This window comes from Mirounga leonina, unplaced genomic scaffold (assembly GCF_011800145.1).
Source record: "Mirounga leonina isolate KUSES-001 unplaced genomic scaffold, KU_Mleo_1.0 Mir_94, whole genome shotgun sequence".
NCBI classification, from domain to species: Eukaryota; Metazoa; Chordata; class Mammalia; order Carnivora; family Phocidae; genus Mirounga; species Mirounga leonina.
In genome coordinates, this window is record NW_023270855.1 from 21,468,266 (window position 1) to 21,496,121 (window position 27,856).

At 41.3% G+C, this 27,856-nt stretch overlaps 1 protein-coding gene across 10 annotated transcripts in view; it reads left to right on the forward strand.

Moving 5' to 3' along the window:
* FOXP1 (forkhead box P1) overlaps window positions 1-27,856 on the forward strand; it is a 580,801-nt gene that overhangs the window by 456,552 nt on the left and 96,393 nt on the right. For 2 of the 10 annotated variants that reach the window (XM_034998714.1, XM_034998715.1), the window contains exon 1: window positions 19,084-19,182. The exons of the other annotated variants lie outside the window; for them this stretch is intronic. The gene's annotated coding sequence lies outside the window, so the exon portion shown is untranslated. Of the gene's footprint in view, window positions 1-19,083; window positions 19,183-27,856 lie in introns of those variants that run through there. 10 annotated transcript variants of the gene reach the window in all.

Below are 27,856 nucleotides of genomic sequence, written 5' to 3' on the forward strand. Positions count from 1 at the left end.
CAAAGGACAGTGTGGTAGGATGTGTCAAACCAGTACAGAGGAAGAGAGGCATCAGCTGGGGCTGAATAGAAACAAGATGTTTATTTGGTGATTTAATTTTGATGTTTGGTAATGACATGTGCTAATTGTGTTGTTACCGTGTGATAAGGCAGCAGAGTTAAGACATGTACTGATGTGGTCATGCTCCTGAATTCCCATTTGTAAATCAAACCTCCTGTGCCCCGTCTCCGTAGGATCATTCAGACACAGTTGTATCTTGTAGCTTTATTTTTATTTTTTAACTGGCTATCTTTATGTATGGGAACAGTCATCTCCAGAGATTCATTTTCATTTCAAAAAACTTCCAAAGGTGTTAATTGCATTTTTCAAAACTCTTATGTAATTATTTAAAATTATTCTACCGGCACCATAAATCAGAACTTTTCCCATTATATCGCCAAGGAACATTTATGACCTGTTTAGACAGTTTTGATTTATAGGTTTAGGAAACAAGAATATAGAAACCATTGCCAGGTTTTAATTTGGAAATTTCTTTAGCCTTGTCTGTTTCTGTGGAAAGGAGAAAAAGAAAGAAACCTGGTGGGAGACATGCTTGGGGAGGTGTGGCCCCCACTAGTCAGACGAAGAAGAGGCACATGACTAGTCGTGGAGTCCTGCTTTGAAATGAGCGATTAGCGTGTATTTCATGTTGTATAGTTTTTGTAGGCATCATTTTTAAGTGCTGGTTCCATGTAATGCGGTACCTAATACGTTAATTCTATTTAACGTTCTAAACATCAGTTTCCTCGCCTATAAAGCGTAGACTAATAGTAGGATCTCTTCACTGGGTTGTGGTAAAGATTAAGTAAGTTCATTCACTGATGCATCAAAAACATTTATTTACGAAATACCAACTGAGATCCAGGCAGCGTATTAGGTGCCAAGTGAGGGTGGCAGGAAGCACCTGACCTTTCTGAGTTCTTCCACTTTGGAACAGGTGATAAATGTGATTAATCCCTAGTATATAACCGCTGTTGGTAGTTGTCATATAGTAACTGGAACCCTCTATTTTAGATGTCGTGAAACGTGAGAATACACAAATTTAGCAAACTGATCATAACACCTCAGATTATGTGATTCGAGGAATTTAGGGATGACAGAAATTGTGTGTGACCAGGAAGGATGAGGAAGAGTTAATATTTTGAAGAATTGCAATTTAAAAAAAAAAAAGGTCTCAGCAGGTTGAAATTCTAGATCAAAATGAGAAAAGATCTTTAATGGGAATGAGTGCAAAGCACAGACCACTGTGTAAGTGTGGAGTAAGAGCTCCAATTTAGCAGTAGTTCATGTGACAGTTATTTAGGGGATGATTGTAAAGTCATTAGGAGCCAATTGTGACCTGGTAGGGGCTGGGGACACCAACAACTTGAAGTTGCATTAATACAATAATGAGGAATTGAGTCTCTGTCTTCCTCTGGACTAGACAGATGGCACCTGACCTGCCATGCTCATTTCTGGATGCTACGTTTGAAGGGGGTTGTGGCAGGCCAGAGTGGAGGGCCTTGTCTATCACGCATCAAATGCAGGCCATGTGTTTGAAACAAAATCAGAACCTAGTTAGCTTTCAAGGGAAGGTGTGAGACTAAGGCCGTGAGGCTGTGGCAGGAAGGGGCAGAGTGACTATGGGGCAGGGCTAAGTAGCATTAGCTGTTGGGATGAACTTGACTCCCAAGTCTGCAATTCCCAGGACCCAGGTGACAAAAGAGAAGCGGAGGTCCTATCAGCAACAGGTCTTCTGCTTCTGAGAAGGGGGATTAAAGTTGCCACTGTTTCTGATTAGTCAGTGGCTCCTATGAAGTGTGGGCTATGGCCTTTCTGTAGGTTTTCCCTGATCTTTCTCTTTCTTCATCGTGTCAGGCAAGAGGTCAGAAGCAGAGCACAATGGAGTGGGGACACCTTGAGCAATGAAAATGCAGCTTCAGGCTGTTCTGAAGTCGACAGCAGCTAGGGAAAGGCTTATCTCCAGTCTTATCTCCTTTCAGGATTCTTTTCCTGTGACCAAATTAGCAAGACAAATGGAAGAGAGATGACATTTTAAAAATCTGGATATCTATCTATCTACCTTTAGTATAGTAGGTACCGTTGTGTTGTCCTTAGTGACTTGAGTTTACTCACAGCTATAAAATCTAAAGTGATTTGTGTGATCCTTGAATCATACTTTGTATTTATTTTTTTTTATTTTTTTAAGATTTTATTTATTTGAGAGAAAAAGAGAGAGAGCACAAGCAGGGTGAAGGGCAGAGGGAGAAACATACTGCCCACTGAGCAGGGAGCCCGATGTGGGACTTGATCCCGGGACTCTGGGATCATGATCTGAGCCAAAGGCAGACATTTAACCGACTGAGCCACCCAGGTGTCCAGTCATAATTTGTATTTAGTTTATTTTTTTCAAAACTTTCGAAGAATCTGATTGATCATTGATTGCTATAGATGGAGTGCATTTTTTGGCACGTGAGGTCGCTCAGTCATAAAATTGTCATCAATAAGATTTTAGTCCCCCTACGTTGGCAATATAGAAGTGCTTCCTTTTGTTGAACGTGCATGTTACGTAGAGGTGTGTTAAAGGAAAAACTGAGGCATGTTACAATTTTAAGAGTTTATTTGACAAAAATCCACTTGAATGGGGCAGCACCTCCAGATATGTAGCAAGTAGAAAGGAGCTCCAAGGACTGGTACAAAAGGAAAGACTTTTACAGGCAGATGGGAGTGGGAACATGGAAGAAGTGGATTGGTTATGGCAGGGTACCTCCCTTTAGGGGACAGCAGGAATCTATTAGATGACCTAACTAGTGCTGATCAGGCGACTCCTGGATTGACTGGTTTAAGACTCCATTTCTGGGAGAGCCGAAACTGTAAATAAGTCTCTCTCAGTTTGGTGACATGTAGCTTTAGCAAAAGTGAGTCCATTTGAGGCCTGCTTTTTTTTTTTTTTTTAACAGTTCCCCTCTTTGATTAGATTCTCAGTCTAAGAGATGTGATCAAAATTTAAGGCATTGGTGATATCCCCAGCTCCCGAGTTCTTACAGGTTTTTTTTGTTTTTGCATGTTTCTTTTTCTCCTTTCTTTCTTTTTCTTTGTCTTTTCCTCTCCCCTTCCCCCACCCCAACCTCGAATCTCTGTGTGGTATTCACAGGTCTGGATGCCTTTTGGTGGACTCTCTGTAGTATTCACAGGGTGTGACATTAGGTTCACATCCTTTAAGTTAGCCATTCTCTTCTCTCCTTGTCTAATGCTCTGGTCTTAGGGAGATCATTTGCTGGGTAGTCAGCGGCTGTGAACATGCACAGAAAGCTTTTGAGAGAATACAGTATAACAGGGAGACTGCTGTGATGATTATAAGCAGGAAAATTCCCATTGTCTACAATGTACTTTGGAGCCCACGGCCTTCCAAACCCTAAACCAGTCAGAATCAAGTAAGTAAAATAAAGACCCTATTGAAGGAGTCACTTTGTTAAGCCAACTAGCTTGTTCAGTGATCTCATGTAGCTGAGTCTCAACTTCCCCACAAGCGTTAATTCAAGTGCAGCGTTGGCCAGAGCAGCATGAATATCTCCTTGCTCAGCTGAAAGATAATCAAAGGCTATCCTATTATCAAGAACAACTTGGGCCTGAAAGTCTAGGAATTTTTCTTGGGCAGGTATTCCGTTATCGGTAGATTCAGGGATGGTTGCCAGAGGTAAGGAGCATTGTTTTCCCAAGCAGTAACAGGAATTAAAAAAAAAAAAAAGTAGCAAAAAGGCAAAAGGAATAAAGCTTTCATACTGGAGGTGAAGATCTTGATCTCTGACCATGAAAGGACTGTCCATCTCAAGGTGCCATCTGCTTCTGAGAAGGAACCTCCTGAGTCAGTAAATTTAGACCGCCAGCTGGTATGCCATTCCAAGAGTCTGGAGGAACTCTTTTAATTGGGAGATGAAGACCCAAGTTTCAAGTCCCTACTGCTATCCAGGTGGTGAGACAGACCTGGTAGAGTCCCTTCCAAGGAGATTTAAGGGCAGTCTTTGTTGTTCATGATTCCGAATCAGGAAGGTGGGAGAAAATTGGAAATATTAGGTTGTAGAATTGGAGCCAGATATTTGAGGACACTAGAAGAATTCAGTATCCAATCCAGTTTGTAGGTATAAAACAAAAATTCAAAGACAGTGAACAAGGCTAGAATCTCATATACACAAGGTTGTGTTGTGATTTTCTACCGAAACATAATTTTTTTCTCTACAATCACCCTCATTTCTACTAAAGCTAATCACAGTATAACTCATTTGTTTATAAAATAAGTCTAGTCTCATTAAACTGGGCCTGATCATTTACACAGTACAGCAAGGATAGTATTGACCATGTAGGCTCTTTTGAAATCTGCTTTACTGGAATTTTTCATAAGGAATCTTAGATGACTTTATAAGCCTCTCCAGGATAAGAAGCCAAGCCAAGGACTCACGGTCAAACTTTTCCTGGAATACCTATAGATGTGGGTAAATTCCTCTCTTCCTGACATCCTCAAGTTATCCTGAGGTTCTTAGGCCTGCTGTTAGGTGATCTTCCTTCTGAACCTGTTTAGGTTGCCAGGAACCCTGTATGCAAGGGGCTTTATTGGCTTTATAAAGTCATCCTTAGTTCCTTAAAGCTGTCTGGTGATATTTGATTCTTTGCACTTTCTCAAATCTGACATTGCAGTCAAAACCTCGGTAATATAACCAGTGTTTCTAGTTGTGTCCAAGGAGCACATATTCTTAATGAACTTATGCAGATAACTATATTGCCATAAAAATAAGAACACTCAGTAAATTTCCAAATTCTGGAGGGACCAAGTAGGAAGGAAAAGTAAATGTTTAAATTCTGTTTACAAAGGTATATTTGACAAAATCACTGTAAGTCACAGATGGCTTAAGAGAAAAGAGAAAAAGATTTCCTTAAATTGGGGGTGGGTAGGGGGAAGCCTTCAGGAACTAGCAACGCTTAAAGAAAAAGTTGTAAGAAAAAAATATATATATATAAGATTATCCTTATCACTTTCATTCAATCCCATATTATTAATTCTTGCTCTGTTTGAATCCAGTTTTTCATTAGTTCTGGAAATTTTTACCCAGTTCAGTTTTATGATCTTGAAGTTATCAGAAACCTATATTGTAGAGTACTTTTCACAGTCTTTTCTGTGAATCTTTCAGAAGATAAAGCACTTTTGCAAAAGCATTAGAGTAAAACAGTAACTGTCTGGAAATGAAAAAGACTTAAAAATTCCCCTGGTTAAAGATCTGATGAGAGTTCATTACAATAGAATTGACAAAGAAATTTGGTTATTTCTGTGACACGCAACATTTTAAGATAACTGCAATTACTACTGATAACATTATACAGGACATATCAGATTTCTAGGAATTTCTCACAATTTCTAGAACACTTAACATTAATAACATGCATCCATACAAATATAAGCTAAGAAGGTTTAATATCTTATTTGATAATGTTTCTCATGTAATTTGATATACTAAATAAACCTGGTTTAATCTCTCTCTTTTTATATGGAAAGAGAACAAATCTTTTGAGATGTTCCAGGGACCTGCTGTAAAATACCAAAGTTAGTTTGAGGCCAGAAAACTTCATTTAGAATTTGATTCTGGGGATTCTGTCAGAACATCAAAAGGTTTGACTAAATAGGATCACAGATCATTATGAAATAATACTAAATTATCTATTTAACAAAAGTAACAGTAGAGGGGCACCTGGGTGGCTCATTCAGTTAAGTGTCTGCCTTCGGCTCAGGTCATGATCTCAGGGTCCTGGGATCGAGCCCCATGTTGGTCTCCTTGCTCAGTGGGAAGTCTGTTCTCCCTCTTCCTCTGCCCCTCCCCCCACCCATGTGTGCTTGTTCTCTCTCAAATAAATAAAATCTTTTTTTAAAAAAAAAGTAGCAGTGGAAGGGGTTAACATAAATACAGAAGGTCAAATACTTGGGAGCAAAACAGCTCTCCTGAGAAGACTGAGTTTTCTTAAGTAATCAAAGACCTGATAAAGACAATATGAAGCATACTAAATCGTTTTGTAAGACACAAAATCTTTACTTTTCAGGTAGATAATTTAAAAAGTAAAGAAAAACCTTTCTTAGTCTCTTGTCAAAAGCAGATCAACAGTCCAAGAAAACTTTGTATTTTTAGCAGATGAAATTTCGACAATTGAATTTTGGTTTTTGCATAAGTGTACTTTTGGTATTATAGTGTGTTTTTAAACCTTTATTATTTCTAGTTGTTTTAATTACTTATATTAATTAGAATTCTTTTTCTTTCTCAAAGATTTATTTATTTATTTGAGAGAGAGAGCACACGAACAGGGAAGGGGCAGAAGGAGAGAATATCCAAGCAGACTCCCACTGAGCATGGAGCCTGACGCGGGGCTCGATCCCATGACCCATGAGATCAGGAACTGAGCCAAAATCAAGAGTCAGATGCTTAACTGACTGAGCCACCCAGGCACCCCTAGAATTCTTAACATGTAGAATTCTTAATTGCCAGTGAAAACTGAGAGGTGTGGGTTGGCAAATGTATTAATATTTCATAATTTCAAGAAGTATATTCTTCCTAATAGTAAATTTTCCAGTGTGGCAGCAAGCGTGTTTACAAATAGACCCAACTATCTTTATTTCTCTGTAAAAGGAAACAAAAGCACATAAACCTGTGTTCAGTAATTAATGTTCAGTATTTTATCTTATTTGGAAATGATCTAAGTAGTCAGTGAGTATCCATTGTTTAACTCAACTCAGTATAACTTTAAAGTTTCAAGTTACCAAGAAGATTTTGGAAACTATTTTTAAGTAAACATACCATAAAGCATAATTATTGTTGAAAAGTTCCTTTTTAAGTTTTATCTTACTTACGTGTATATTTAATTCACTTGTTCTTAACAATTATGTTTAGATTAATCATGAAAATTTCATGAGACATTAAACAGCTAACCATCATCTTAAGTTCTCTTTCTCACTGACAAATTCTCTGAGATAACATGAGCTTATTTGAGTTTTAGTGAACCTAGGTAGAATAAAAGTATTATATTTAATGCTGGCAACTCTAAAGACTTGCCTGTTTTAATTAAACCAATGAAGTTACACTAGCTCTCCCCCCGGCTCCGCCCCGAAGATCATCCTAGATCACATGAACTTGAAAAACATTTGGTTTAGTTTCCATACTTCTGAGAGTATACTTGGCTTATATAAACACTTCTTTGCCTTTAAGCTGATTAAATAGAGCTCTTTACAAATTAATTTGGCATTATGATCTGAGATAGAAAAAATACCACACGTTTATAACATACGTACATAGACATATGTAAACAGACAGACACAGAGACCCTATCGCTTACATTTTAGCTTAGGGGAGAAGGCCTAATTCAGCCTCTGAATATCAGCTTCCAGTTTGGCCAAATTCTAACCATGAAGTTACTTAAACAAAACAAAAACCCTCAAATACCTTGTGAGGTTTTAGGTGGGACAAACTGTATTCCTGGCTGTACCAAACACTCCCTTGGACACAAAAGGTCTCCCAGAGAGAGTCCAGAAGTTACTATCCTCTCAAGATCCAGAACCACTCCTGAAGACAACCAAAAGAAAGATTTAGACTATCCCCCTGAGAGCCAGGAACTGTCGGTGGGATCCCATCTGCAAATGGACTGCAGCCCACATTTCTGCAGCCAAATTTTGGGGATCCTCTAACCTGAAGCCTGCCAAGCCAAGTTCTCAGGACACAAAGCAAGACAAACAAGAAGGCAGTAGCTGTCCCTAGGAAAGGATCATAACCCGTGGGTACTTCAAAGCAAATTCATAAGTCACAGTTCAAAGATCTAATTCTTACATATGTTTTTTGCCTGCCAATATGAATTTTCAAAGGAAGGGACAATGTGAAATTTTACTTTCCTCTCTCAACCAGGCATCCCAGAGGTATGGGAAAGCTGACCCTGGTAAAAATTCTCACCCTTTGTCGGCTTCTGCGTGTTTTCCCAGAATCCCATCTGCAGGCTCTGGAGGGAATAGGGTGTTTTAGTAGGTCTAGTCCTTGTCACCAGAAACTGTAGAGTATGAGAAGTGATTTTTCCTTTACTTCTTATACTGAGTACTTGGCTAAGATGCCTTTTTCTCTAGGACACCTTCATAAATGGATATGGTTCAAAGTTCTCCACTGTGGCCTTTGTAATTCGGATTATCTCTGGTAAGGTTAATTCGCTTGTTTAGCCTTAGAACAAAATTTTATTCACCTGAGGTCTCACATTGGACCTAAGTCCAGCTAAAGTCGTACCCAGTCTGTCCCCAGACCCAGTCTGGCTTCCAAATTGGACCCAGTCCAGCCCCAGGACCCACCCAGTTTCTACATCAGACCCAGTCTGATTCTGGCTAGTTTCTGGACCTAGTCTAGAAAAAGAAATGTTCAAAGAAAGTCTGAAATTCATAACGTAAAAACTGCAGAGCTAGGATCCAGGATGAACGTACCCACCACCTCCAGGGCAGTGAGAACGTAGCAAGCCCAGGGAGCTCAACAGGTACCTATGTCTAGTGGCTCGTTGCTCCCGGGGATCATGGGAGTGGGAGGAGGTTTCCTTCAGATCCCTCCTCTGATAGCAGAACTGTTACAAGATAAATTGAGGCATATTAAAAATTGTAAGAGTTTATTTGAGCAAAAATCAATTCGAATTGAGTAACATCCAATCTAGCAGATAGAAAGGAGCTCTGAGGAACTACCCAAAATGAAAGACTTTTATAGGCAGAAGGGAACAGGAACAAGGAACTCAGACAACGCAGAAAGTGAGGTGCTTATTGCCAAATTTCTTTCCTTTGGGGGATGGCAGGGGTCTATCAGGCAGATTACTTAACTAGTGCCGACCAGGTGATTCCTATTAGACTGGTTTAAGATTCTGTTTCTGAGAGAGCTGAAACTGTAGTTAAGTCTCAGTATGGTGCTATGGAGCCTAGCATAAGCAACTCCATTTTGGGCCTGTTGTCTTGTTTTGTTTTTTTAACAGACGCTATTATTTAACATGTACCTAGTTACTTTTTCCTTAGCACTATTTATCTCTTGGAGCTTATAGTTTAGAGATAGTACAATGTATGAAACAAATGAAATGCAAAAGAAGGAGAGAAGAAAGAAACCATTAACTCATTTGTTTATTCATTCGTTTATAAATCAAATATTTGTTAAGGGGCCCTTATGTATAGGGTACTTTTTTTTTATATTTGATGAGCTCATTCACCCTTTGATGGAATGCAGAAATTACTGGCATTGACTGTAAATGCTGTTTGCAGTTCATCAGAACAGTGGTACTACCCCAAAGTAAGTTCCCATAGTGGTGACATTGCTAAGCCAAGTGGAGTAGCCTGCTCTCTTGCGTGTGTGTGTGTGTGTCTGTGTGTTTCTGTCGAGGAGGACAGTTTGCCTGATGGAGGAATGGTTTTTGTGTAGACTTGGCTCCTTTCTTCTCTAACATTCAGTTTCACGGAAGTAGACAAGACTTCAGTTGTCCTTCCTGCCCCTCTCTTAGTTGAAAAAGAACAAGTGAATAGGCAGCAAGGCTGCCTTCAGAAAAAGCACACTAAGACTAGGCCTCATGGTCCAGTGATTGGATGGGGCCTTGCTGCGAAGAGGGAGTGATGAGTGAAAGACCAGTGGAGGTCTTGATGGTGCTGGTTTTGTTAGAGTCCCGTTTCCTCTTCTCAGGGATTAGCGTAAGCCCTTAATGCTTTCTATGTTTGTCCCTGTTTGGATATGAACTCTCTTCATGTTTTGTTCTAACTAATTGCGTAATAAGATATCCGTATCTGACACAATGTTACTTAAATGCCTTCCTGACCAAAATATCTAATCCTTGAGTCCATGCTTCTTAACATTATGCTAGTGGTTCGATGCCCCAGTTGTATGACAGACTCACCCTCTGGAAAACTGCAGAGGCGTCTCACAGATCCACTCAGTCAAAATCTTGGGGTCAGAAACTTCAGAATCACACGGTGAGAGCATGCCAGGATAGGAATAAAGAACCTCAAACTCTGCAAACTTGAGGGGTGTGTGTGTGTGTTTGGACGAGCTGAGGTCACGGCTAAGAGAGATCATGTTAAGTATTGGACATGATAGAGATGCAGAACAGAGACCATGCCCAAAACACGAAGAATGGGAGGGGAAGAATTGAATAAATTTTTGAGATAGGAAGAACAGGTAACATTGGGAAAGAAGGAAAACTCTGGTCTCAAAGGAAAGGAGATATAGCATGAATTATAAGTGCCCCGGCCCTTGTAAGGACTTCACATTTCCCTGGTGTGATGGCTCATGTCCCCTCCCTCACGAATGCTTGCACATACCGTTCCCAGTAGCTGAAAGTACCTTCCCCACACTGCCTGCCCTACTACCCAGGACAGAGCTTTATTCTTAAATATCCAGCCTGATCTTTGTCTTAATTTAAAAGTCCTCTTACCCCTGTGCCCAGGAAGGAATCTCTCTTCCCTGCTCCCCGCCCATGTATCTTTTTTCAAATTCAGCGAATGATAAAATGATGGCTGGTGATATGCCTTGTGCTCTGGGAGCACTAACAGGGTTCCGTTCCTTGCTTTGGATAGTGTAAATGTTGGCAACTTTGAAAAGAATCTTAAAATTAGCTTATTGGGTCATTATAATTGAGTGCAAGCTGAGTAATCTCTGGAGCATGGAAGGAGAGTCTTTGCATTTAGCAAATAGTAGCAAAATATTGTAAAATCATAGGGTGAGAGTTCCATGAATTAGGCCAGTCCCCGTGTTCTCAGCGCTCAGGGCAGACCCCTCCGTAGATTATTCCAATGGATCCTTAAGAACTCACTTAACAAACCACCAGACTCCTTCGCACATCCAAGTGGTGAACTGGCTGATGGATGTGTCATACCCAGTAACCTGGAGATTGATGCACGGGGCTACCATTCTGCCTTCTGGGGAAGATTCTTGGTCTAGGACCTTGGCACCTTGGACTGAAAAAACTGACCAGCAAGTATTTTCTTCGATTGTTAAGATTAATTGGATGTAAGAGTTCCTGCTTAAATTCTGGAGTTAGAATCTATGCATCCTCCCAGAAAAATGAGTCTGAGATAGTAAAAATATATTTTGCCTTTGGGTATTTCATTATAGCAGGAGGAGGAAATTGAAGGAAAAGCGGTGTATAGCAACAATAATGATTAGGGGAAACAGTAGAGTGCTTACAGTTTGCCAGGCACTGACCTGTCCTATGTCATTTAGTCCTTGTTACAACCCTCTGGGAGAAGAACTATAATTAGTTGTGTGTGTGTGTGTGTGTGTGTTTTATGGAGGAGGAAACCGAGGCACAGAGACCGGTAATTTACCAAAAGCACAGTCAGGGGCAGAACCCATGGCAGACTCTCTCCAGAGCTACCATACTGAACTGTCGCGGTGCCTTTTATAATCCGGAACAAAATAAGCCCCGTTACCAGGATGTCTTATCTTTACATCTGAAATGCCAGGAGAGCTCAGACATCATCCGGGTCAGGGTCCCAAGGCCACTGCCTGGTGCCCACTAATGTGTTTGAAGAAGATGAGGGGAAAAGTAAGTGTGTGTGTGTGTGATCTCAGCAGTGGAAGCTCCTCACTGAAGAAGTTAGGAGAATGCATGAGGCCCTAGTCCCTCATCCTGCCAGACTCCAGGGCATTTTTGCATGTATGTGGTCTGCCAGGCTTGTCACACTGGACTCATGTCAGAAGCAAAGGAGGATATCAGAATTTTACCTTTATTATTTCAGGTTCCATTCATGCTGACCAATCAATGACCCTTGGGCACATTTGTTTTCCGAGGGAGTAAAAGTGGAGCAGCCTCTTTGTTCTTCCAAGCTTAGTTCAGTGCCCAGCCCCGTCTGCAGCTTGACAGATGGGGCAAAAACCAGGCTTGAGAGCCATTCAACTCCCACCTCGCCCCATAACGGCTGTGAGACACTGGTTAAGTAATTGCAACTCTCAGAGCTTCCAGTTCTTCATCTGTGAAGTGGGTACAGTAATACTTCCTTCATAGGGTCTCACAGGGTTTATGACCTCCAGAGGATCAGAATTAGGGCTTTTGAGTTGTTTGCCAGACATTTTTTCCCCTCTCTTTGTTCCCAGATTTACCATACACAAGGTAGTGTCCAGGATTCCTGAACTCTAAAATCCTATTTATATTTTTAAACTGGTTTTATATATGACCTTAATTGTAAGCCATAAAATACCTAAAGCTTAGTCCTCTGCTGGTGTAAAATGTGTACCTGGTACGGAATAAGAAATCAATAATGACAGTTGTTACTGTTATTGTTCCAGAAACCATGGAGAGTAGCTCATAGGTTTTTCTCTTTGTGTAGGTGAAGTGTGTAGGCTCAGACAGGCGAAGTGACTTGCCCACAATTGCACTATTAATTCATGACAAAGTCATTAATAGAACCCTATGTCAGATCCCAGTGCTCCTGCATCATCTCAGGGTTAGACAGACTGCTTGAGGGCATTTAGGACTAGAAAAAAATCTGCCTACCTCCTTATGGGCTGGTTGGGTGAGTCCCAATCCTTGGAACCGTTTGGAAACTGCATGAGCCTCCAATGAGTGGGTAGTAGAGACGGACAATCGTGTACCTTGATGCATGCTTCAGATTCTGCTCCAGAGTGTTTACACATATCCCCTCTTCCCAGCCTCCCCGGGGCACCCTTGGCCCCCACAAAGCAGCTTCATAACTTTTTTCTAGAAAAGAAGACAAACCTTTGGATTTTTAGAGGGTCTCTCCGAAAGATAGGGGTGGGTGTGTGTAAAATCGGTGCCTGGTAAAGGAGGAAAAAACCACAGAGAGCTCCAGAAAATGTTTTCCATGTTGCAGTTTCTATGCCACACAGTGTGGAAGGCAATTATCTTTGGAGGGGATTCCACAGCCCCGTGCGGGCTTCCCCGGCATAAGATTTATTGTCGGCTGGATTGGGTGTTCTTTATAAGAGCATTTACTCGGCATCTAAAGCGCTGTCAAGAGTGCTACTTCCTGAATGCTTTTGAGGTTGCAACTGCTAAGCTTCATTTTCCCGTCTTGGAGATATATTTTTGAAATGGTATGCAGGGATTTGTAAGGCCTCGTGCTTTCCATTGACACTGACAGGAGCGGCACTGTTAAACCCCTGCACGCTGCTGTGGAAATTTACCCCCTAATGCCCGGAGCCCTCCTGCAGGCTCGTCTGGCCCGCACGTGCAGAGGGTTCCCCCGGAGTGGGGAGAGGGCATGGGAGCGCGTCCCGTTGTTTTGTGTAAAGTCATGCCAGCTAATCAATCTCAAAGTTAACTGTTTGCTTATTTAAACAAAGGATAGGCGAAAGCTCTTCTTTGGCTTTTCCCCCCTCTCCTTTATATTGGATCTTATGAATGCCAGAGGAAAACTTGAGCTGCGAGTCAGCTAAATATACTGTATCATGAAACCTAAGGGACCACTGAATTGGGAACAGTGGCCCTTTACTGCTAAGAAGGTGTTTTATTGAAAATGCGCCGACATGCTCTCCCTGGAGAGTGAGCAAAAAAGAAGGCAAGATGCCCGAAAGTAATACAGGTTGTTCTCTCAGGCAAGCTAAAATGTAGAGTTTGGCACTTCTGGGCTGTGATCCGGCCGGCAATAGAATAGACGAATGTGCATTTTTACATTAAAAGTGCCGTATTTCACCAGTGCTGCCCCTCCCCGCCCCGTTTTTTAAGTGTCTTAATTTATATATTCCAGTTAACAGTTCATTACATGTCCTTTCTCTCTCCAGCTTTTTCAAGTTGTCTTTTGAATAAATTGAGGTAGTCAAAATTTCCTAATCCTGGCAGGCTTACCAGCAGAGGGCAGGCGTAAAGAAGGTTTTGATATGAGGGTGTGTCAACCCAGGGTCACAGGAGGGTGGCGTTGCAATGGGAGGGAGACCTGTGAGCATTGTTCAGAGGGCAAGATGCAACAAGCTCTCTCTGCCTCTTTCCAGGCCTGCTGCACACCCCAGGTCTCTGGAAAAGCTGACTTTACTAAATAAAGGTGGCCAGTTGCCTTTAGCAGATATTCAGCGATTTCTACATAATTAAACGTTAAAAAAAAATTCAAATGTCGTTTCATCCCCCAAAAGCCATCTATTCTTTCCCCTTCGCTGACCCAATTCTTGTTACACGTAAAACCAAGGGTTTGCATAGGGGTGTGCCAGAAAGGCCTGTTACTCTTTGGAGAGGAAATACGGACTCACCCTTGATGGTGGTAATGATTCATTCTTCCTGATACCTGAAGGACAAAGCTCTTGGGGAAATGATCTCCTGCCCCCAAACATGTACCTTTTTGAGAACTTTGCACACTTCAGTGTAATCTGTTCTCACCTTATGGCAGAAGCCGTCCACTAATACATTTTACATTATATTAAAACAAGGGATTATAGTTTTATCGTAAATGAGCGAGAATAATTTGTTACAGTCCATCAGATGCAGACTTAGGGCAGGATGTGGCCATTTTTCTTTCTGCATAAGGTTTTGTTTACTGGTGATTACATATGATTTTGTTTTCTGAGTGTCTTTACATTTAGAGCGAAGGCGGGGGCAGTAAATGTTTTCCATACCTTATTTCCCCATCATATTCATAAGTCACCTGAATGTTGACATGTCACTGTGTATATATAAATTAACCCAGGAGCACTGGCGTTATAAATGTTGCATTAAATGAAGATGCTCATGGCAATGTGGAGGGTGTTGGAAAGAGAAATTTAAGCTCCTATGGAACAGTAGGAACTCATAATCCCTTCCCTTGGCCACGCAGGCACAGACCAAAAACAACATAATTAGGGGCTCCTGGGTGGCTCAGTTGGTTAAGCATCTGCCTTCGGCCTGGGTCATGATCTCGGGGTCCTGGGATCGAGCCCCGTGTCTGGCTCCCTGCTCAGCGGGGAGTTTGCTTCTCTCTTCGCCTCCCTCCCCCTGCTCATGCTCGCTTGCACTCTCTCTCTCTCAAATAAAATAAATAAAATCTTTAAAAGAAAACCATAATTAACTGTATGGTCAGCATAGACATAAGAGGGACATAAACAGTATCGACACAGAGCTGACTGCCTTAGCTCCCTGTAGATGGATGATGTATTAATTTATATTTTTAAGTAAAAGCACTTAAGAAGGAACTGTGGTTCCTTGGAGACAAGTGCCCAAATCTCAGAATTCGGGCATTGGTGTTACAATTTAGTACCTGTAATTGGCAGCTGGTTGGCGGTCTTTGGAGACCTCAGAAAGACTAAAGCAGGGCTCCCTCTGGAGAAACTCACTTCCCTGGGCGGGTCATCAAGCCTGTTACTACGGTGAGGGATGAAATTTTGTATTCCTGCCGATTCACCATTTTCTCTCTAGCAACAGTCACTCGGTCACATTTCTTTAAGTGTCTTCATTTCCAAATGCGTGTTTTGGGTACCCCCCTAAATTAATTGGAAAAGGGAGAGCAAGTGTTAATGTAAGCATTGTTTGGAAAAAGATGGGCAATTGAATTATAGTCTTGGCCTCTTGTCACGCAGTTGATTTTTCAACCCATCAAACTGTTCATCAATTTTTATTTCACTCACTCTGGCAGATGAACTTTCTAGCAACAGAAATTGCAGTAGTTACCTATGAGAACATGGTCCCGTAACTGACTTTATCTGAACAGGTCTCCCATTCTCAATGTTGCTGGACATATGTGGGCCAAGTGTCCATTCACGGATCCATTCCCTGGTTATTTCCAAGCAGCTTCTGGCAAGGCAGTACTCATTTGGAGTTGGGGACCAAGGGGCCAGGCAGCATGGCCGGTGTCTCCTTCCCTGCCACGCCATTCATCAGCATGTAGGAATAATGTCCTGACAACATGCTCCTTCTGACTCTTCATTTAACACATCTTCTCTCCATTCACAGCTCTGAATGGGCAGTAAAACCTTTCACTTTCTTCTGCGTTCAAGGCTAAGGCTCAGCAGAACCAAGTGTAATACATGATTTTAGTCCCAGGTGTGTTATTTGGTGGTTAGAGTTTGGTGTGGGATCATAGTAATCTATTCTTAAGTACACAGCCAGCTGCACAATGGACTCATTTAGCAACTGACAGGTTTCTTAATACGTGGTGTTTGAACAAGGGCTGTATCTGTTGTGGGTGTTAGGATGTGGGCATCAAAAATATTTTTAAGTACGGTATTTAGCGTTTCCTTCCTCTTCCTTAAACATTAGCCTCCCCCCCCCCCACCCCGGTATTCATTTTAGGTTATCATGGCCGTTCTTTTTCTGAAACTATTCAGTATCTGCTTCCACTTGTGACCCGTGGTGCTTAGGTATGTTTGATTCTTGGAGGGCGAAGAAAATCACATTTGGCTTTTTGAATCTCAGTTTTCTCCTCTGTAAAGTGGGAATTGCAATTTCTGTTCAAGTTAGGACAATTAAATGAGACCCTGTGGCTAAGTAACCCTTTCTAAAACTCCCACAATCCAGATGCTATTGTTTTGGGATGAGAGGAGTTGCTTTCTGACCCAGCCTCTCCAAAACGACCTGGCACTCGTGGTGATGAATCAGTGACATTAACTGAGTCTTCTAAGTTTTAACCACAGGTTTTAACATTTTAAATTGTACTCCAGCAGTGAAAGGTTTTTAGTTCTCACCGAATCCCAGAAACAGCACAGGTTGATAGGACCACATGGAAAGGGATCCTGAGAGAGAGTCCAGAATTAATCAAAATGGCCTGGGCATATACACAGCTTATTCAGGTTTATCACTGATGCTACATTTCCTTGCCTAGAAGTAGTGTGTGAGTCACCATGTCATGTTTGGAGAGAGGGCGGGAAGGGCTCCAGGTGGCCTCTGAGTTAGCTTGCTAAATTACTTCCCTCTCCATACTGTCACCCCCCCCCCCAATCCAAACCATCAGTCCTTTAAACACCACCTCCCCAAGGGGCCTTCCCAGACCTGTCTGCTCACACTGATCTCCCCCTTCTCTGTGGTCCCATGATGCTTAAAGCCACCACTGTGCAATTTAGTGCTTGTGTAACCAGCGCCTTGCGTCACTCTCTAATTATTTTGTGTAAGGCTGTCTCCACAGGCTGGCTCATAAGCGTCTATAATGTTTGTTGTTTGCTTGTTTGTTTGTTATTTGTTCGGATGCTCCTGGAGACTTAGCTGATAAACACTGACCTGCAAAGGAGTTAGTCCAGCTTGTAAAAGCATGCGTGAGTTTTATGGATGCCTCACGAAGAACTTATCTTTGAAAAACATGGATTGCCTATTCAAAGTTGCACCCCATTTTGTTCACAGACATCAAATCTCAAATTAATTAGAATACCTGTGGAAACAATCACATGTATTCTGAAATGACCATTTCCACTTTCTCACTGTGCATTGCTTGGAGAGAACTTCCTATATTTTTATTTCCTGTCTTTGGGGCCCTGGGCAGCCCCTCCCGGAAGAGTGCCTTGTCTCTTTAAGAGTCAGAACTCTACTGATTGATGGTACATTTTGGCAGATTTAAGGCCCCTCTCCCCAAAAAAGAACGCCCTTGGTCCTCCATTGAATATTCATGAGAGGGTGGGGTCACATTTTTGTGACCTGAAAAATGCCATTAATAAATTTGTTGTCTGACACAAAAACACTTTAGGGTGGAGAGCGACCTGCCATGCACCCATTTAACATTTGATCATAAGTTGACAGTCAACTGAAGCTTTTGTCTCTTTTGCAGCCAGATTAATGGGGGAATTGTCTGCTCCCCCGCTGACCTTATTGAGATTCAGGCATTTGCTTGATTGGAAATATTATCAATATGCTTTCTGGTTTGTAGCAACCTGCATTAAACTCCTCAAGTAGAAAAACACGTTCAAGTAAAACTCCTGGTATTGCTGGGTTAGGATTTGTGGATTTTTTGTTTGTTTGTTTGTTTGTTTGTTTAATTGAGGGAAAATGGGTAATCACTGAGGTCACTACTTTCCCTGGCATATTTTGAGAAAAATAATAAAAACGTTAGAGTTTTGTCATTTGTTTTTTAAGGATAGGCCAAGAAGTTTTCCTCTAAATTTAAAGATGATAAATAGCTGCCGAAAATGACTGGATTAACCTGGCATTCAAATCGTGCCAGTTGAGCCAACAAAGTTTAGCATATTGGTGACTTTTTTTTTTTTAAACACCATACTCAGCTTTAAATAGCATTAAAGAGCAGCGACTATTTCTGATAGAGGTCATCTTCAAGTGCTTATTGAGAACAGCTTTTGTTGTTGCTGTTGTTGTATAAATAAGAAAGGAATTTAAAGAATTATTTCTTAGCGAACTTGGGGCAGATGCCTTCTTGGGCAGCTGTCGTTCTAGAGGGGAAGTAGTTCGGTTCAGCGACGAGGCGCGTTTGGCTGTTCTTTATTTCAACCCCCGTGTCGGGTTGGTCTCCCTCTGCGCGCACAAGCACACTTCGGCGAGCCCGACTCTTGGAAAGAAAGGAGGTGGGGAGCGTTGTGGGGGTGTGGGGGGAGGCCGAGGCTTGGTTGAACCCTCGTCGTGAAGCGAAAGTTCTCTGCAGAGGCCGTATTCGAGGAAAGCGCTTCTCTGCGCTGCTCTGGAGCCCGCCTCGCCTACCGATTCTGAGCAGTTGCTCGGAGCAAGCAGCCCGGTGTGCGCCGGGCGCGAGGGTTTCCCTGCTCTGCCTCTCGGGTTTCTCTGAAAGGTTCGGACAACTCTTTGTCAGTTTCCAAGACGAACCAAACACGCAACCCAAGCAAAAGCCCCAGCCCCGCAGCCCCGCCGGCGGGAGAGATGCGCGCCGCGCCCGGCTTCCCAGACGTCAGCCAGAGGCAGGTCAAAGGGTTAACAGCAATTAAGAGGAGGTGCTCTAGAGACAAAAGCAGGATTTCGCCAGAGCGCGATTTCACCTGCCGCGCGGAGGGGGCCGGGGCGCGCGGGCGCGGGGAGCGGGCCGCGGAGCCCATTGTGTGGGGCGCGGCGCGGCGCGGCGCGGCGCGGGGTGTTTAGAGGCGGGTTGTGATTGGTGGAGCAGGGCGGGGCGGGTGGGCGCGGCGCGGCGCGTCTTGTCAGCCCGCGAGCCGGAGCGCCCCTGCGCGCGTGCAGTCCGCCTGCACGCCGAGGCCGCCGGACCCCACGCCCGGCCCGCGCGGGCGCCCCGAGCCGGCTCCGCGCGCCTGGCGGCTACATGGAGAGTGTCAGGTTGGTCCCTATGATTGATCTCTGCCGTTCTGCTCTCCCTCCCCGGGCTCCGCGGTGCCGGCTTCCTGGGGCCTCACTGCGGAAGGCTGGAGCGCCGGAGGGTTTCCAAGTTGAGTCTTTTTAAAAAATAGTAACAACAGTCGCTGTTTACCAACTTGGGTGGGAGTTGCGCTCTGGAAGTGGAGGCGGGGGAGGGAGTGAAGCGGTGGGATGAAGGAGCTACAGGCCTTTGGGTCCTGGAGAGAGAGGCTTTCCCCCCTTTCTCTTTCGCCCTCTCTCTCTCTCTCTCTCGCTCTCTTTTAAATGTTCATGGGTGGGGTGTACTTGAGAGTTGGAGGAAGTCCTGCTTGTGTGTTGCTCTCGCGCTCTCGCTCTCTCTTTCGTTTGCGATTCGTTTTCTGCTGGTCTGGCCTTCACGCAGCCACTTTGGTAAAGCCCTCGCCGTCACTCCATTCGGGGACGTATCTGGGGTGTGATTTATGTCACTTTCGGAGCGTGTGAAATATACAAGAAGCCTTCCATCTCCGAGTAACCCGTGTGGATGTTTCTTTGCTTCTGATAGTTTGTTTCTATATCTGTCTAGGCTATTTTCAGCTTAGCTGTTCAAATTCAAGGAGTTCACACACAGCAAGGGGGGGGAGGGGGAGGAATAAAGCCCCCACAGCAAAACAGGCAGGCGAACGAAGGGACGCTCGGGCAGGCTGGGGAGTCTCCAGCGTCTGTTGCATTACTTTGCTGGTTAATTAAGTAGGGAGCAGGGCTTGGGTTAGGACGTGCGGCCGACTGAAGAATTGCCACGGGGTGCTCCAATCTTCCCCGGCTCTGAATGTAACTAACTCAACTGTCAAAACTGCCTGAGAGACGGTCAGTGGAAAGGAGACTCTCCCCCCGCCCCCGCAAGAGTCGTGATGGGAAGGAGGGGACCTTTAGGAAGTGGGTGGTAAAGTTTTAGAGCAAAGTACATATAGACTCTTCCTCTTTGGGATTAACTCCTTCAAGGCCTACCAGTTATAAGGAAAATATAATTTTATATTCTTGTCCACACAGACCAAATGTTCTAATCAAGCCAGTTTAAAAATGCAAATCACCTAATTTCCATAGATGCCAACATTCTGAAAGTGACACATTTGGGGGGGAAATTAAGCCTGATAACAGGAAATGTGAATCATACTATCAATGACTAATCTGCTTAAGAAAAAAATAAGTTACATTTATTTTATCATTAGGAAGTCAGTGTTAAGCCAATTTGTGTTTGTGAGTGTGTGTGTAAATCAAGTGAAGTTTTTTATTTTATAAGTGGCCCCGTATTGCTTTTTTGTTCGTTGGTTTGTAATAGATTTTCTAAGAGGAATGTGTATGTGCAATCAGAGGTGGTTATGTGGTAAAGTGTTCAACCTAGCATGTCATTGTCAAAGACCTCAAACATGATCACATTGAGATTCTAGTTTAGGATTTGATGTGTTGCTGTTACTGCTGTTTGAAAGAATGCAAAGCTTTCTTGAATGTGAAGACTTACCACTAAGTAAACCAAATGAAGACAGAAGCACATTCTGAATACCCTTCGCATAATTTGAAAAAATGTCTACTTCTATTTCATGTGATTCTTTGTAGCTGCCTGACACATTTCAGTGAAAAGTGTGTAAAAATGAAACCAAAATACAGACTGCCTACCCAGAGACAGTGGCTGACTTACTCTAGGATGTGATAGAGTTGAACTGAAAACGGATTGGGCTGACACTTGATAATCAAAGTTGATTTATTGTTCATTAGTACTGCATTAGCCCTTTCAGGCAAGACAGTTATTTCTGTAGTGGCCTGTCAAGAGCGAGACTGCAGGCACCTGTCATTTCTAAGGCATGAGATAAGCAACTAAATATTAAGATGATGCAAATAAAAATACATTGGAGGAGATAAAGGGCCATATGATCATAATTTTTTTCTTTAAGAAACTGGGTCAGTATCAATCCATAAGAAGAAATCTCCTAGAGGTTTGTGGGGGTTTTTTGTCCTGCTCACCACCACCCCCCCCTTGCCCCAAGGACTACTCATAGAATGAAAGCAAGGGGCTTTATAGTCTCCTGTTTACCCTAAGAACTTTCTTTCCTACTCATATGTGCAGTTCAGCTGATAAAAAGTTGGTCAGTTAAGGAAACGAGAAGCGTGACATGTCACTTATTTAATCTGAGTAATTCAAGAAAGGTTGGCTTCCTATTTGTGTTGTGTTTTTAAATAAATTCATTTCATTAAATGAAACTTTTCTAATCATGGGCTGATTATATGAAAATGTGATGACATCATAGGGAAGCTATGATAAGGTCGGATAATAATGTCAAGTGCATTTTCTGCTGCATGTTTCACTCTCGATTTTCTTCTTCCCTCCCTGGAAGGGAATGATCTCATGACATATCATAGAAAACAACCTAAGTGTCAAAAGAAAACAAAATTAGTGAACTTTTGTCTGCAGCCATAGAAACGCGGATTAACTCATATTTTTCCAGAGGATGGAATGGAAACATTCTGCATGAGGATGTATAGTGTATTGTCCTCTCTGTATTTTCATTTGACAGGGATTTTAGAGTCTGTGATCTTAATTAAATCTCAACTAGCTGAAATAATGCATCTAAAGGCATGCAGTGTTGCGTAACCTTGCTCAGTTGGTAAACCATAAATCATCAGAAAGCTTATGATAGGAATGGTTGGTTTGGATTTTTTTGTTGTTGTTTGCAGTTAAATGTACCTTAAAAACAAAACCCTCACCGTTGCTGCCTTGTATTTGCACGCTGTCAGAAGCTGTCACTTGAAAGATAAACTCTTTCATGACACTGACCAGTTCTGCAACTTTTCAGCCGGCCTCCACACAATTGCAAGATACAGTGAAATTAAAATCCAGATTAATTAAAAGCAATGAAATTCCAGATTTATCTTGGCTAATGTGGCAGAAGTGTGTTTGAGTTACTATGTTTCTGAGATAATCAGGAGAGAATATTGTGACCAGCTTCTCAGCTTGAGTTAAAATTTGAGTAAAATTTGAATTGGCAGAAAAGAAGGGTGGAGGGATTTATTTTATTATGTGGTTTAGTTGTAGATGAACATCACTGAAGAGAAACTTAACACTAGGCTCTTAGTAACTGGTCAAATATCATAGCCAGTTTAGAATCCACTTCTGGTAGTTCTTTGATTTATAAGCAAGGGATAAGTCAGCAACAGTTGACCAGAGAAGGTTGGAATAAATAAATACATAAATTGCGTCTGTGTGTGTTACATGTTAAACTATGAATTCATTGGCAAGGAGTAATAATCATTAAGTAGCTATTTAACTAGTCCAGGTTTTACAAATTCTACTAGTGCATGTAAATACTGTGTTATTTACTTTTAGAGTCTTTTAATCAGATGTTTTTGACTACTGCAATTTTTGGAAGCTGACTACATATAAAAATTTGAGAAAGCTATCTTGTGATATATTGATTTTATGTACCTTTGTACATAATACTTCGTATAAGGCTGGCAATTATGTTGCTGATGAGCTGTAAATCTTTTGGGGCAAAGAAGGAGTGCAGCTTTATGTATACCTGCATGGCTAGATTTGGGGGTAGTCCTAACTCTCTAAGCTAAATGTGTTTTTGTTTGGTGAAAGGTTTCTTTTCTTGGAAGCAGCATGATATTTCTGGAATTGGTTTTAGTCATTTCGCAGTGTGCAAATACTTTTTTTTTTCTCCTCGTACATGGCATTCTACATTCAGCTTTATTTTCTTTCATTAAAAAAAGAAAGAAAGAAAATTCAGATACCTGTTAGTTTGACGATCCTCTGCGCACTGTAGGGACTTGAATTATCTGGAAAGAGCTAAACTGGCCCTCCACTTTAGGATTGTAGGAATGATCTTCTCTGAGTCCCTCTTCCAACCTGGCAGTTTGTTTGAAGAGAAATTAATTTGGAACGAGAAAAATGAATATTGAACACGTGCATTGGACCTCATTTTCAAATCTGGTTAAAAGCAGCTAATCAATGAAGATGCAGCCTAAATGTTATGGTGCACTTTTTAAGAATACCTTGGTATCGTGTTTTAATTTTTAAGCTTTATCTTGCCCTTAAATCTGAAACATCATTGTTCAAATAACCGAGAACAAGGTAAATCAACAACATCAAAAAGGTCGGCTGCTGTGATTTCTCAAGGGCTTGTTATTTTGTACTTCCCAATTCTATTTGATGTCTTGACAAAACAAGATGACACAGGGGAGAATACATTAAATTTTGATTTTTTTTTCATCTAACCTGTTACAGTTGTGGCAGCTTAATTTCTTTCACTTTCTCCTGAAGATGGTGTTTCTGTACAATTGCTCTGATTGTCCTACCACTTCGTGAGGCAGGTCCTCACGGGTTTCCCATTCACCTTGATTTTACTAGGCATTTTTGAACATCTTTTGACCTTTAACATATAGGGAGCTTTTGGTTGGGCTTTGACTTCATTAGAAATAAATCCGTGAATGGGGAGGTTGTCAAAGAAGCAACTGATGTTTTCTCATTAGAATCTAATTTGCACCCCTTAGCTTAACTGTGATGTATAAGGTGCAGGTGTTGGAGACAGGCATGAGAAGCTGCACAATTTGAGAAACTTAAGTTGTAATTCTCAAAAGGGGTGATTGCACAGCAAGTCAGACCTTACAAAACTTTGGAATGAGCTAATTTTGGCCTACCTGCATGTTTACATCCAGTAACAGCCCTCCCTCCCCCCTCATCTCATAATGTGGAAAAAAAAAAATACATGTTGGCAAATTTAATTTTTGGTTTTAGAAAATCCTTTCGTGGACAAAAGGTAAACATTTTGCTTTTCTTCACTGAACAGTATCCCTGGATCCACAACTGTGTCTACAAGTCGTTTTCCTTTATTCTCATCGTGTATGTGTCTTAAATAGCACTGATATGGTTGCTGTCTCTTCTCACTGTTTTTGAATAATGCTTCATTTTAAGAGGACTTATTAAGCCAAGGCCTCTGCCTTTTCTTCTCAAGAGCTAAAGAACTGTGGATAGAATCTTCCCTGGGGTTCCTTCTTGGAATAGTTCTCCCCTCCTCCTGTTTGTAGCACTTAAAAATGATTTTTGTTGTTGTTGTTAATATAAAATGTCATAGCAGGTTTGATCCACGTACACCACATTGTTTGCCATCCCTCCTACAGGAGAAAGATTGAGGAAAGAAAGAAGAGGCATTTTCTCTTGATTTAAATAATAATAATAGTAGTTGCCAAGTTGAAAAGATGAGTGCTTATTGGATGATTATTTTCATGTGTAGCTTCCATTGTTTCGTGTATTTAACAGTTGCTAATGGGAGAAGCGATTTAATTTATGTAAACTTTACATTTTTATGCAAATGAAGCTGATATTTATTAGAGCTAAAACAATTATGCTGGCACTTAGTGGAGTAACCTTGTATGCATGGGAAATGTTACAGGAGAGCAGTTGAGGTTCCACTAATGCCTCTGCTGTAAACAAATATGAATTTCTGCCACTTTTTAAAAATTTAAAGACAAAAGAAGAGCTCGGAGAGCTTTGCCAGAGATTGCTTATTAGGGATGATAACCTGAAATAACTCCTGATTGGCAGGCAAGTCTTGGCCATACAATTCTTCCTGAAAGAAAGATAGCCTTTCTTGATAGAATGTAATAAACAAAATGATAAAAAATGAAATGCTAATTGCATTTTAAAGAGGTCTTTTTTTCCCCTAAAATTTTAATAGGTGGTTGTATTGTTACTGAAAGAACAGTTATGCTAATGACTGACTACTTAGATGATTTTGCATTAATATAATAACCATTACCTGCCTTAATGCTTTGTACAGTATTGTGGCAAAATAGCTAAGTCTAAAAGAGTTATACAAAAAAGCAGAATTCCATAATGAAACAGAATTATACTTTCCACATGAATAGCAGGCTTTTTTTTTTTAATTTTCTGAAGACTGAAATATTATGTCAGAAATGTATTTTCTTTCCTCCATGATACAACTACCGTGCATGGTATCTGTGTGTATGTGGTTTGTTTCCCTTTTCTTTCTTTCTTTTCTTTCTTTCTTTCTAGATACCTTGGGGAATAGATAGAAGCTTCCTAACTTTTCTGTTTGCCAGTGTATCAGCTGTATCCATTCACTTATTAATTATGAAAACTTGTCTTTCACAGGGGGTAATGGTATTTAGGAAGTAGTACTTATTTTCTTTTACACAGGCTAGGTTCTATAGGTCATAGGAAATTTGGCATAGGTTTTTTGTTTTGTTTTTGTTGTTTTACTTTTTTTTAATGGAGCTATTTTCTTTGGTTTTGTCTTGCTATTCTGGGGCCTTCTAATTTAATTTGTTTTGCTCTTGTTATTTGATGAAGCAGGTAAACACTGCCTAACCTGGTCCAGTTATCATCCACACACAGCCTGAAGTCTGGAAGGGACCCAGGTTTCCTGGGACATATGCGTGGTGAATAATAGAGATTAAAAAATAGTTTCTAAATTATTAATCCAGATTAATGGAAGTAAAACAGTACTTACATGTTTCTGTCTTCTCATATTCCTTATTTGTAGACTTAGCAACTAGGAGAAGATGCTGATGACAAAACGTATGTGTGTTTACACTGGGCAGTATTTACTTGTAATTAACGGGAGTGAGTGTAAAGAGAAAGAAAAAAAACGATAGCATGTTATTTGTGTCATCTCTCCTCCCACCCAATTCCTCCAATTGTCTCCTGGATTAGCAATGAGTATTGTTTCTATGGGTGTTTTTATTTGTTTGTTTGCTTTTTAGATATTTCCCCCCACCCCATCACCTACCTTTCCCCTTTGGGAATAAAGGGAGCTAATAAGGCATCTATTTCAATAGTCTTCTGGCTTTCGGATGATAGAAAGTCAATTTAAAGTAAAAGAAAACTGTGGCAGGCAGGATTGACACAGAAGTGCATGGGTTCCTACCAGCACTTGGTAGTGCTAACGACGTTTTCCCAGTTACTGGTATTAAGATAGTAGCAGGTCCATACTAGCAGCGTTCCGAGGGCCAAGCACAGCTGAATTTCTGCCATTCCCGCAGGTTCATGTGCACCTGGGACCAGCCACACCCAAGTGGTATCAGTCAACAGTGTATCATGCAGTGTCTCTGTGTGTGTTTTTAATTCACGATTTCCTCTTGAAACTCAACGAAAGAGTGTTAACTGTGTGTGTTTTTTTTAAATTCAGTTTTGTATGCTAGCATTCTTTAAATGTCTGCCAGAAGTTTAATTTGAATTTCTGATCCCTGAAGGCAGCTAGACAGAATCATTCTAGTTCTTCATAAATTGCCTTCTATGATTCATTGTTAACTCAAAAAACATACTCACTTCTATATTCTCAAACAGTTAAGGTAGTTACAGCATCAGGGATATAATTTTTTTTTTTTTTGCACTATCTTTAAATTGTCATTTGAGAAAGAAATCAAGAATTAGGTGAAACTCCCAGTTAAGGCAAGAACCCTTTAAGCAAAAAAAAAAAAAAAAAAAAAACAGAATTTATTGTTTTTTATCTCAAGGAGGGTAAGGTAGATGGCATAGAATCTGGAAAAAATAAAGTTTAGTTTTGACCGAATACTCTCAAAGAGGGGCCCATAAATAGTAGAGCACCGTAGTTAAAAACTCACATGACTGTTTTAAATACTATTGATTTAAACCACTGGCTAGATTTTATGAATCACAGTGTAATTTCTAAGCTTTGACCATATTTCTCAATGCTAAAGCACTCTCTCTTGTGTGCCTTTAGCCGCTCTCCAGACATTCAACACAGGATTAAATGATAGTAGTTACAGTGATCAATAGGTTAAGACCAGTACAATCACTCTTGCCGCTAATGACCTCAGTAGTAATGGGCAATAAAGTGTGGACTATAATAGCCTCTCACTGGTGCTGCATGCCCTTTGATTCCTAGTATTAGTAGGGACTAGCTCCATGAAAAAGTTGGACGTTGGGAGTTAAGAGAGTGGATATGTGTAGCTCTATTTCTTAACTATTTAAAACCTTAAACTGTGCTGTTTTTTGTGGGGTTTTTTCCCCCTTTTCTACCCATAGTGGTTTCTCGTCCATTTGGATATGTTTGTTAAAACCTTCCATAACCTATTTTCAAGACACGTTGGAGCAGAAACTGGGGAAATCTCAGTTTTATCACATTTATAAAATAAGGTCAATCCCACTTTGGAGGCTTACAAGCGAACTGGTGTGAAAATGTGGTTTCAGATAGTAAAAGCAAAGTTGAGGCCATCAGCATTTAATACCCCACTTCTGGTTATTCAGAGACCCTATACCAGGCAGGAGGCTTACTCAGGCTTCTTGCCTCTTTCCCTCCTTTGGTTGTGCCTGCTGCTTGAGCATTTTATTACTCATCAGCACCTCCATGAAAATGTCCAAAGGGAAAAAGAAGAGGAGACTAAGTTCATTTGGCTGTTCAGTAACATGACTGCAAACATTGAATAAATAACCCTGGGAGAAGCACGTTTAACTATTGGCCATATCCAAGGTTTTCAAAATTATCTGTATATGCCAGTCCTTTTTTTAACTTTTAAAATGGATTTTATTCAAGTATAATTTACATACAAAAAGATGCACTCAGTTTAAGGGTACAGGTGGAAGAATTTGGGCAGTTGTGTTCACTTGTGGGACTACCATCCCAGTCAAGGTAGACGG